The sequence below is a fragment of the Lipophrys pholis genome (genome assembly GCF_963383615.2).
Source record: "Lipophrys pholis genome assembly, chromosome: 12".
NCBI classification, from domain to species: domain Eukaryota; kingdom Metazoa; phylum Chordata; class Actinopteri; order Blenniiformes; family Blenniidae; genus Lipophrys; species Lipophrys pholis.
The window spans coordinates 22,723,278-22,732,606 of NC_137641.1; positions in this window are offsets into that span (position 1 = coordinate 22,723,278).

Genomic DNA, 9,329 nt, shown 5'->3' on the forward strand with positions numbered 1-9,329 from the left:
ACCTGTGACCGATTACGGTTTACGAATGGACTAAACGTCTGTCTTAATGTGTTATTTAGAAGGATGTCAACAGCAATGTGCTTCTTCAGAAGAACTGCTGTGCACATTTTTTATCTAATTAGTACACAGTCAACTCCCCTCTAAATATTGAAATTGTTGGTCCTACGCAATTTAATGCGGAAAATATCGATTGGAAAAACAATTTATTGTAGTCGATGAATCTGAGTATCATATTGGCCATGTTTTATACTCTTGTATAAAGGAGTTGTTGTTTTCTAACATCCTTTCCAATAAGACTCCCAGCGTCCCCATTATTTAACATTGCCAATTTGTTATATTTATATCTTCACATTTCTTCCCATTGAAATATGTTTTCCATCTTGTATTATGTTGTATTTAATAATGTGAAGATATATCTTGGATTATTTAGTTTTGCATTATTTCTGTTTCTGTTGACACTGAATCTTTCTTTTCAATATAGCTTATACATTTTTTTTCTGAATTCACAGATTTTCTTTAGTTGTCTATCTTTACTGAACTGAAATATTCTACCAACAAAAACAGCTTAATGTCGAATTACTGAACTAAAATATTATTTTTCATTTTGTATTTTAATTATACTTCTTCTTATTCTGTTACTTTTGTTAATCTTTTTTTCCCTTTGTAAATACTGATTGGAATCTGCAAAATATTTATTTTCTTTTTCTTTTTTTTTTCTTTTTTTTGCCCTTGTCCTGTTCAGCAGCTTGGGCCAACAATATGATGTGATTGAGAGCCTTCGGAGTCAGAACAGATTTTGGTCTTGCAACAGGGAGAGACCTGGAGTCTCCTCCTGTTGCCTTCTCCGTCAGAAGATGGCATGGCTGCCGTACACGACCGGGGGGAACGCTCAAAGAGAGAGAGAAGAGAAAAGAGAGAAAAAGGTTGAGGGAGGAGGGAGGAGGGGGGAGGGGGTAGGGGGATAACATACAATATCCTTGTTGTGCTACATATATTATTTGCAGTTATCACACTGATCCAAATATTTTCCAACTGTTTTTGGATTAAACCAGCCTGAGCTGCTCTATCTAGACAGTAAAATGATTTCTTAGATGAACCAGCCTGAGCCAATTTGTTATATTTATATCTTCACATTTCTTCCCATTGAAATATGTTTTCCATCTTGTATTATGTTGTATTTAATAATGTGAAGATATATCTTGGATTATTTAGTTTTGCATTATTTCTGTTTCTGTTGACACTGAATCTTTCTTTTCAATATAGCTTATACATTTTTTTTCTGAATTCACAGATTTTCTTTAGTTGTCTATCTTTACTGAACTGAAATATTCTACCAACAAAAACAGCTTAATGTCGAATTACTGAACTAAAATATGATTTTTCATTTTGTATTTTAATTATACTTCTTCTTATTCTGTTTCTTTTGTTAATCTTTTTTTCCCTTTGTAAATACTGATTGGAATCTGCAAAATATTTCTGAAAGTTTGTATTTTGATGAACTGCTCGGGGACAAAATGCTGGAAAATATAACAACAACAACAAAAAAACCTCAGCTCAATTAATAATTCGAGTCTATGCAAACATTTCAGTGGTCAAAGATCACAATTTATAAATATTTTCCCGACAAAAACAGAAAACTAAAAGAGTTATTGTTGCTGATAAACACTGTGGCTGCAGCCAGGTGGACATTTTCCCAGTTTACAAACAGGCAACATGGCCGCCCCTTGCGTCACCCGAGAGGAGGAAGAAATGACATACTCAGTAAGTAAAACTTCTTTTAAAAGTACTTGAACACACACGAGCTGGGCAGTCGTGACGTTTTGCGACTTCTTCTGCTGTTACAACCATTGCTATGGAAGTTGTCACGTTGACTGACTTCTTGGAGCTCTCAAACTTCCCACATTCCCAGTGGGAAACTCCGAGTTTGACTGCACTTTACCTACCTTCAATGACAAAGACACAATTTGCTCAAGCACTTAGAACGTTTTAAATAAAAGTGTCTAAAAACAAAAAAGTAGAAAGTATAAAAAGAGAGAGTGAACAGTAAGAGAGTGATAAAATGATACTGTGCCAAGATCCATAAGGACACTGCTGATGTTGCAATGAATTTGTTCTTTTTTTTTTTTCTGAAGCCAAAAGAAATCCAGATGTTTATCAGGAGGAAAAAACTGCAGTGCAAATACATGACTTGTCAATGGGCAGCCACTGCATTCAAGAGTATTTACTGAGGCAGATTAACAGAGATGTTCAATAACCACCTCAAACATTTTTATTAATAATCACATTGATCTTTTTAAAGCACTGCGATCACATCTAAGAGCCACTATGTTTATTTACCTGTACATTACGTCACTCCTTCGCACACAGACGGTCAGAAACCTCAGAGAAATTAGACGTTTTAGAAGAATGCCAAAGGTAGATAAGCAAAGTCTACTACTTGCTTCAGAAGTTACATGATGGCTGCAATGAATCTATCCTGATTATGGAGAAGAGAGAAGATCTGTCAGTATGCAACATTGCCACTTTTTCCCAGTTTGCCGTTGGGAATTTCCGTCTGTTTCTAGGCCAACAGAGACGTAGTCATTTGCTAAGTTGATACTGCTTACTTGGTTTGGCTGATTATTGCCATAGATAATACAGCTAGTATAATCCTAACCAGTAGAGCAAACCTTTGAGCTGAGAAAGTGAAGCTGTTCTGACCTAAATAAATGGAAATCATTGCATTCTGCAGGAAGCGATGCTCTTTCTTTGCCGTCACTGTGAAACCCACATAGCATTTTTCTTGAAAGCCACTTTCACCACTTCCCCTTTAACACGAGTTAGTACCATCACCATGGCATGCAAAAGATTTTTTATTTTTTTTTACTAGACTGAACTGATTCTGTCGTGGTTCTACAGGTAAATTAAATGCTCATATATTGGTCCTGGGTTGAAGATATCTCAGTGGACCACCACTCTTCTTAAACCATCGTTTTTTGTTTTTTTCTTGTAATGTCCAATTGGGGACAGAATTATGTTCAGGCAAAGCTATGTTTGACCTCCGGCTGTTCATAGGCCAGCAGAGACTTACAGTATTTCCCCATTGGGTGCTGAGCTTGCCCAGCAGCCGTGACACAGGCGGCTATGACTGGTATCCCTCCAGTGGGAAGAGGCTTATGATTCCAAGTGCATCCTCTCACATTGTTTGAACAGCGATGCAACTTATTCCCAGTGTAAACCTTATAGCTGCTCTCTTCAAGCTCCAACATGACGCATGAGCTAAGATGGAGCTCATCAATACATGCCAGTCTCTTACCTAACTGCATGAGGGGGTTACCTGCCTGGTGATCCCATGGTTCCACAATATTCTGTTTGTGATTGTCCTATAGGTTTGTTGACTCCATGTCTGCCTGGATTTTGACTCTTGACCTGTTTGTCTTTGAATTTACCAGCTATAGATCACATCCATATCTCCTCCTGGTGCTTTTTAATCGTTATATTTGACCACATATTTGTAGTCATTTGCTCAGTGGTAATTCTGCTGAAATGGCTTTTGCTGAAAGATAATACACTTTGTAGCTGTTCTGACCTAAATAAGTGGAATTCAAAGCATTATGCAGGAAGTGCTGCTCTCTCCTCTTTGGCGTCTCTGTAAAAACCACATAGCATTTCTCTTGAATGCCACTTTAACCACTTCCTCTTTGACACGAGTTGGCACCATCATCGTCGCATGCAAAATATTTCCCACCAGCCTTCACTAAATTCTGTCCTGGTTCTACAGGGCAATCAGAAGATTATATATCGGCACTGATGTATACCTCCACTTATACTCTTCTTGACCATAGTATCTTTCTTGTAAAGTCCACTTGAGACAATATTATGTTCAGGCAAATCTGTGTTGTGATACAGCAAGTCTGTTGAGTTGTTTGTTTCTTTTTAAATGTAGGCTATTACACACCACAAAAAAATAATTCTATCAACTGTCAAGTCAAGGTTGAAAAGATCTTACTGAATGCTCACTAACATTTAAATAATTAAAAACAAAGATGTGATACAAAGAATAGAAAACTAATTCTAAAACAATTCACAGGGGAAGTGACTGGATTAAGGGTTAGTGGAATTAGGCAGATACATGCCGCGGATATGGACATACAGTATACGGTAGCTGATCTTTGATAGGGAAGTACATGGAGAAAAGCACGGTAAAAGAATGAAGAAATCAGTGTCTTCCTCAACACTGGTCCCCGGAGCTGAAGCTGGCATCTCCGTTTAGAGAAACCAGATGGCCTCAACACTTTCCCCTCACTACTGTACGTTTCTACTCCTCTCCACACAGAGGCACAGTCCCTGCCAAAGTCTGTGGCTCTGTTTTCTTCCTGTGAATCATCATCCACAATCTCACAGACACACGACGAGTATTTTTTTTTTTTTCTTTCTCTTTTGTCGCTTCTTATGGTGTTTATTCATTGGCCGTGGGATTCTGGCTATCTCTAAATAAAAGCCCTGATTTAAACTACGTTGAACTTGCATGGTAACCGGACTATTGGATGCACAGACAGGATAAAATATACACACACCTCTGCAGAACACAGTATTCATATCAGAGTTTTGGTAGTTTGTGGTTCAGTTAGTTATAACAAGGAGCTCAAGCTTCTGAAAAAAAATACACACGGTTCCTTCAAATATTACTGATTCAGAATAATGTTGTTGTTTTTCAAACTTTGTTCCTTTTAATCCTTTTTGCTTGATTCATAATGCAGCAAAATTCAACAATATGCATTCCCAGAATATGAAAGATTGAAACAACTTATTAGCCATACGCTGTTTTCCTGTCTCTACTTTGGGAGGCTCTTCAGTGCAGGGTTTACTGTATTTTTAGATATAATATCAGCAGCACTTTGAATCTATTGTAAGCTGAACAATTTGCAATGCGATGTGACCTTATCTGCCCTGCACATTTTCTGCATTATTTGCCAACATCGTCGGCAACAAACACTCTTCAGAGACACGATTTCGATATGCGTCACTGGGTCAGGAAATTCAAGGCATCGCTATGGAAACGCTTTATATCTTAAATCCGGGCTTATTCCACGTTCGCGGTCTCCGTGCAGTCCGGCACCTTTGCAGACTTGATGTGGCGATAGTGAAGCTCAATTTTCAGGTCTGGAGATGTGACGTTTGGTATTCAGTCAAAGAGTTTGGTCTGCTCTCGCGGGCGAGGTTGAGTCACAGGTTCCGTTTCATCGGCGGCTCACGGACGTTTTGATCTATGATTTTATGAAATACTGACACATCGTTTCACTTGATTAATCCTCAGAAAGAAAAAGAAATGGGCCTGTAAGGAAAGCGCAGGCTTCAGGTGTTCAGGGAGAGCTTACAGAGCAGCAGGCGCTTTGTGCTGTGGCGGTACATCTAAACTCATGTATTTTAAATTATTGATCAAATGCTTGTCTTTTCAGGGAATTGAAGGATTTAAATTTCTATTTAGATAAGATTTGGAAACATTCATACCATGTTAGAAAAGCAGTATAGAAGACAGTGTTTTTCTTCCGTCATGGACAGCACCACTATTAGCCGGGCGTAAAAAAAAAAACCCAAAGTGTGTGAACGTGAAGTCACTGTGCAGATTCCCTGAAGACAGTACTGCCTGCATGCACGCATAGACTTGTGTAAGTATTAGTTATTGTTAAAAGACATTCAAGCACAACACACTCACAAACAGAGTTTATGAAACAGTGTGGGCACTGCTGTATTGATTAGTGCATAACTTACAGCAAGTAGGTCACGTTGAGCGTCCCATCTTTTGACAGGAGCCATTACTTTTTCTTTCTTTCCCCCTCAAAAAGTAATAAGCGTTTTTGACTTCTTTGAATTGGACAACGTTAAGATTATTTCATGAGCTTGATCACATTCGAGTTGATAAATGTTGTGACATGATGCGAAACTGGTGCATTCAGGCTGTAATCTGCAGTATAGGTAATCTGCAGCTGATCTCATGCTGGTTGTGTAACCACCAATATAAGGTTTATGATCATTTAAAGATTTATCATCATCATCCCGTTAAGTAGATGATTAGGTGAAACAGAACAATCATTTTATTCCACACTGCCATCATGACACTTATATCCGTTAGTATGAGAGTACAATACACCCTGCGTGTCCAGATACTACCAGTATCATAGTTTTATATCACCGAGCTGTCAATCAGATGCTATAGAGCAGAGCCATTATGGTCCTGTGTCATTTATCAGGAGCTGCAGGGGACAAGTCAGGCTCATTACGGTCTGTGCTGGCGAGCCGCAGGCTCACTATGATGCAGCGGCTTCACAGCAGCCCACAGGCTCAATTACAGGGACCTGATGGATTCCACTCTAATGGTGAAGTAGCATCGACTTTTCTTCAGACTAATGTATAAAGAAATTCTGTAATCCTCCCTCAGTCTGGATGAGCATATTTCACATCAGCCACGTCTACATATTGGGATTTTTTTTTTTATTTAATTTGAATTTTCTTTTGCAGTGTTGCTGATGAGAAACAAGCTTCTCTCTGTTGAGTTTTGTTAGTGGTATTGATTAAATCTTGTCAAACTGCATGAAAGTCAGTCCTAAATGTTATTCTGTTAAAGTGACAGACAAATCAATTTTGAAGACGGTTTAAATAACGTTCGAAACTATGCCTGGTTTCGCATCTAAATGTTATGAGATGTATGATATGTGTATTTTTGATCCGTTTTTGCATAAAACACTTGGAGATATTGGAGACCCTGTTTATTCAAACATACTTTCACAGTGCTGTCGGATGAATAAAAGTGTCCCATTAGTACCACAATTCAATATGTGTTAGTGAACTAGACTTTACACTGAATGTTACTTGGGCAATGAGGGTCATTACTGTTCTCCACGTTTTCTTTCATAGAATTTTGCCGAGATTTTTGAAACTCGTTGAACGCTGGTAACTCTCAGTTTTGACCATTGTTTCTTACTTTTCTTTTTTCAAAGGATTTTAAAGATTTAAAACGTTCACATAATTTCACTAAGTTATATGTGTTATTAAGTTAAACTAAGTGCTCACCAAGGCCAAACACATGCATTAAACAAACTCTAACCTTGTTTTTCCTTCGTACCGAGTTAAATGTTATGAAATATGTAAGCATATTTAATCAATTTATGCATAATATTTCAGAGTATTATCAATGGTGTTGTTCCTCAGCTGTTTATTAAAACATCCTTTAATGACCCTTTCAGATGAATGCAAGTACTTCATTAACACCACAACCCCAGATGTATTCAGTGTAGTACATCAAATATTTATTGGTGGACTGGTGTCATTACAGTTTTTAACTTTCTAACAAAAGGAAAATCTACATATTAGTTTTGTGTTTAGAGTATTAAGTTTAGGGTTAAGGGTTAAGTAGTAGAGTAGTAGTAAATATTGATAATAAAAACAAACAAAAAAAAAAATCACATTTTTCTGGGTTCATTGAGAGATCAACTGAGATGGAAACTTACAAAGAAACCGAGACACTTAGATATAATGATTGAAATAATACAAGCCTGAATGATACATTTTCTTGTAATTATATCAGTCATAATTACACGGTGTTTAAGGCTAATTGGATCTAATGCCTTCAGTAGCCTAGTTCTGCTGAACATTGTCATTCCATATCATACACTGCCACCTACTGTAGGGTGTATGCTATAGCTTTTTAAACCCTCAGACACCCACAGCTGGAGAACAATGGGTTAACAAAGAAAGATTGCATCTGAGGGCTTTAGGAAATCACATTGTCACATGGTTTGTTTTGCACTTGAGTGCACTAAAGTTGTTGCCAGTGTCTCTCTTCAGCTTATACAACATCATACAGTGAATCAATGAAATCTGAATAGTAACACCTATGAAGAGAATATATTTAATTTATACTTTGTTATTTATTCTGCTACTTGGAATTGGTTCCGTAATTTTGATTTCGCAAAAGGACTTCAGAAAAGGCCTTGAGTCATATTTACTGTAATAATTTTAGAATTAAAAAAAAAAAATCTAGTAGTTGAGTTAATTTGCTCCGATGGTGTAAGTTGAAGGAACTCATCCTGCTTTTTGTTGGTCAGGGAGGATTAAACTCTAGTTGACTGAACATTGCAAACCTCGTGTTCATGGATTCTTTCAAATGTGGAGATAAATTTGACTTTTCTCCTCGGATCTTACAAGGAAATCAACATTCACATTTTAAAAGTTTGTTTTCATCATTTCTTATTTTCCAGCGGGATACAACTGAGGGTTGCAGGGTAACTTGAGCCGAGATTTTTAAAATTCTAATTCTAAGAGTGACACGCACACGCACACGCACACACACACACACACACACACACACACACACACACACACACACACACACACACACACACACACACACACACACACACACACACACACACACACACACACACACACACACACACACACACACACACACACACACGTCACCAATAATCCTCAGTTGTAACTATTTCTGTAGATATTTTTCGAACATCATCTATAAGGTGACCGTGCTGTTGTGGCATCTTTTTTTAATTTTAATTTTTTACTTTGAACAGCACAATCTTGCACGTAATGGTTCACAGTCATTCTTGCTGTATTTGCCTGGACACTGTCCATACGTTGAATCATCAGGCTCTTGGCAGACCGTGAAGCAGCGATGACAGTTGGTTAGTCACTCCTTGGGCGTTGGGGAATGTTTCAGTCTAAAACTGGGTGCAGCCACAAAAAGTGAAAAGGTGATCGTCAGCATTGTCTCCGTGTTTGATCTTTTATTAGTTGTCAAAGGCATTTACCTACCTTTGCCCTGGTAGTACTTTTATCATTACTTTGAATGGTGTGATGGCAGAGTTCATACGTCAAGTTTAATTGTCGGCTTTCTTTTTTTCTTTTTTTAAAATATCCTTTAACTGCCATCTCATTTTGGCATGATTCCATTTGGCAAAGCACTTTTACCTGCAGTTTCACATTTTTCACATGGCAGAGAGTAACTGTCACTTTTTACTTTTGGGAGGAAAAGCCTCCACTTATCCCTCCTTTTTCAGATGTCATTTATTGCTTTGGGATCATCCAGAAAATCCTGAATAAAACCAGAAAATCCCACTTGGCGTGTGACACTGCTTAAGTGTGAGTGTGGAGTTAATAATGTGAGTCTCATTCTTAAAACACATTTCTTTCTCTGTGTTTAGTGCCGTCCTCTGGTGAAGTAGCATTAACCACTCTGAAGGGCAGATAGATTGTATCCCTCCTCCGGTACAGAAATTGAAGCAGAAGGAGGGATAGTCAGACTGGAGGGGGGGCGTCCTTCCCTTCAAAAT